The sequence below is a fragment of the Nothoprocta perdicaria genome, unplaced genomic scaffold (genome assembly GCF_003342845.1).
Source record: "Nothoprocta perdicaria isolate Ctin4 unplaced genomic scaffold, notPer1 scaffold_135, whole genome shotgun sequence".
NCBI classification, from domain to species: domain Eukaryota; kingdom Metazoa; phylum Chordata; class Aves; order Tinamiformes; family Tinamidae; genus Nothoprocta; species Nothoprocta perdicaria.
The window spans coordinates 725,137-728,568 of NW_020454483.1; the positions used below are offsets into that span (position 1 = coordinate 725,137).

Consider the following 3,432-nt stretch of genomic DNA (forward strand, 5'->3'; position numbering starts at 1 on the left):
TGTTGCCTCTTCTGTATCACCTGAATAACTCAGTAACAATTTTATTATATAAAAATAATGATTAAAATAACTTGCTAAAACACGTAGCACCATAAAGCATTACATCTTTATAAAACTCATTTTGTGATTCCTTCAGATCTAGCAACAGATAAACAACATTTTGCTGCAGTAGTCTGCTTCTCTTTAAAAAAAGGCATACATTAAGTTTTAGAACAAAACCTTTGGACTTTGGTATTCTTTCCATTCACTCTTATTCCTCTGTGGTGCATGCAAATTCACAGAATGGCTGAGCCTGGGAGGAACTTTTAGAGAACATCTAGTCCAAATCCTCTGCTCAACGAGGGTCACCAAGAGCAGGTTGATGGGGAGTGTCTCCAGATGGCTTTTGAGTATCTCCAAAGAAGGCGAGTCTACAGCCCCTCTGATAATGCAAAGCCCATATTTTCAGGCGGAATTTTCTTTGTTTCTGCTTGTGACGGTTTCCTCTCTTCCTATCACTAGGCACTTCTGCATCAGGTATTTGTACRCACTGATAAGATCTTTGCTCCATTTTCTCCATGTTGAGCAATCCAGCTATAAGATCTTTGCTCAGTTTTCTCCATGCTGAGAAATCCAACTGTCTCAGCCTTTCTGTGTATGAGAGATACTTTAGTTACTTCATTGCATTTCACTGGACTTGCTTCTGTACATTCATGTCTCTTTTGTATTGTAGAGCCCAGAATTGGGTACAATTCTCCATATGTGTCTTCACCAGGGCTGAGTACAAGGGGAGAAATTTATCCCTCAACTCGCTGGCAATGCTCTTCTTCATGTAACCCAGTGTACCATTGGCCTTTTTGCCTACAGAGCTACATTGCTAGCTCGTGGGACACCCAGATCTGCTCTGCAGAGCTACTCTCTGGAAGGTCAACCCCCTGCCTRTACTGTTGCATGGGGTTATTCCTCCGTGTGTGTAGGACCTGCACTCCCATTTTTGAACTTCAGGAAGTTCCTCTCTACCCATCTCTCCAGTGGGTTGGGTTGTTTCTGAATAGCAGCACAACTCTTGGTGTATCAGCCACCCCTCCCAGTTTTGTATCAACAGCAAGAATCCTGAGGGAGGACTCTGTCCCTACACCCAGGTCATTCAACAGAATTGGACCCAGTATTGATCCTTGGGGGACATCACTTGGTAAAGGCCTCCGACTAGACTTTRTGCCACTGATCATAACCCTCTGAACTCTGCCATTGAACCAGTTCACAAACCACCTCACTGTCCACCCATCTTGTGTGGCAACCCAGGCAGTGGGTCTAGTCTGCACTTCCTGAGCTTGTCTGTGAGATCAAAAGTCCCACTGAAGTCAAGGTAGACAACATCTGCTGTGCTCCCTATTTAGATCAGCTTTGTTAATTATCCAAGGCTGAATATTTAATGTTGCAAACACTGAGAGTCATTGCTCTGCTGAATAGCATAGCAAAAACATCTCATTATAATCGACAACTTCTTAGGTGAGGTGAACACCACCTTAAGTGATATCCCACAGTCTACTACAATTACTATGTTGCACTGTTATTTTAGAATACAATCTCAAGCTACTACATCAAATACTCCATAAGAATTAATGTTATACCCCAAATAAATTTTATAATTATTTTTTATATCCTGATTATTTTCCCACTCCCTGTTCAAGTGTTAGGTCTCTTTCCCCACTCCCCTACCAATTGCAAATGAGGAGAGGAAAGTATTTTCATTTTCTCTATTTATAATGCTCTTCTTTCCTCCTTAAAATTATTACACCTAACATTGTGCAAATTAACTTGGCTCACAGGGAGCATTTCCATCATTGCATCTTTGTTGTGGTGCTAGAGAGGACAATAAACAAACAACCCCCTCCCACAATTTACTCTTGCCTCATCTCYAGTCTTTTGTGTGAACATCCAGTGCTGCACTATTAGAACAAAACAATCTTGCAATGGCCTTGGATTTGTAATATATTTTAATGTCTCTAGAAACTCTGTTTAGTAGCATGGATGCAGAGGTAAAAACRTATTTATTCTGTGTAGCAAAGTCAAATCTGCATACTTCTATTGATAAATAATTTTAACTTACAATCTAGAGTAAATTAATTCATAAGCTCCTTATCCTTATGTTCAAACACTTGAACACTTAAACAAACACTTGAAACACTTAAAAAAGACATTTAAAACAAATAGGAGGACTTCTGAAACTTTGTTTTCCGTCTTTGTCCTTTTTCCCMAAAATATCTAGATAGTAATGCCATTATCATTAAAATACAATGAGATGACTTAAAGAATTACATAGATGTAACAAAATTTTGACCACAATGATATCAATTTCACCAGGATATGGTTATATGTATCGCCACACCTGTAAGTTCAAGAAGTTACATTTGCTGGGCTAATTTAGGTAATCTGTTTAAGAAACTGATATTTTGCTAGACTCCATTTTCTTATCTAAATATTGCATTACAAGCAAACGACACGAATACAGTTATAAAGGGCAGAAATGTACTGCATACACAACAGCTGAATATGCAGAATGGCAGAAGAAATGCTAAAATGCCTGAAAATAATCCGTACCACCTACACACCATAAAAAGTGTGCCCTTCTGAAAGTCATGTCATATCTTCTATAAATTTAATCTATAATTTCTGAAGTTATTATACTGCATTGCATTTACAAATAATAACATCACTTTTACATTTTTAGTTATTTCATGATCTAACAATTTGTTTATTTAGAAACATAGATTAGAATCTATCAGCAGTACATTATATTGAAGAGAAATAAATGAGTAAAACAAATACTACCTCTCTAAAATGGCAGAGTAAGGAAAGGCAGATTGTAGGAGTGTTTTTCGTACTCTGAATGTGAAAATATCCAATTCTTCKTGATTAGGTCTTATCACTCTGTGCTTCCACCTGATGAAGAGATTATCTCCAACGGGGTACTTTACAATCGATCACCTCCTTCTTTTTGAACACATTAAATTTGATGACTCACATGTGATCTTAAATTCTTGTAATTCCATTCATATAGATGTATTCTACCTCTTAATACCCTTATTTTTCATTGGTAGTTTGCTGATATTCTATTCTTATAAGGAGATATTAAAATAAAGAGCTTTCAAGGCCTGTAAATTGATTGAGAGTCCGAGCCACAAGAACTGCAAATCAATACTTTTCCTAGTTACTAGTTACTACTGGCCAGAGCAAGTAAAAAGAGCTTCTGGGCAAAAGGAAAAAAAAAAAAAAAAAAAAAAAAAAAAAAAAAAAAGCAGACAAGAAATAGTTGTTTCTTCTGATTCTTTGGTTCCGGCTTGTATCTTGATTCTCATGCTTTAGCAAAACAAAAGATGCTTCCCTTCACTCAAGAATTTCCTCCATTCGATCTGGTTAAAACATCAGATGGTGACTCCACCACCTCTTTGG

The 3,432-nt window shown here is 37.4% G+C and overlaps 1 long non-coding RNA gene across 1 annotated transcript in view; it reads right to left on the minus strand.

Annotated features, from left to right (window-relative positions):
• Positions 1 to 319: 319 nt before the first annotated feature.
• LOC112942848 overlaps positions 320 to 3,432 on the minus strand; it is a 28,036-nt gene continuing 24,923 nt past the window's right edge. Inside the window, exon 5 of the long non-coding RNA XR_003248463.1 lies at positions 320 to 630. This is a non-coding gene — a long non-coding RNA (uncharacterized LOC112942848). The remainder of the gene's footprint in view (positions 631 to 3,432) is intronic.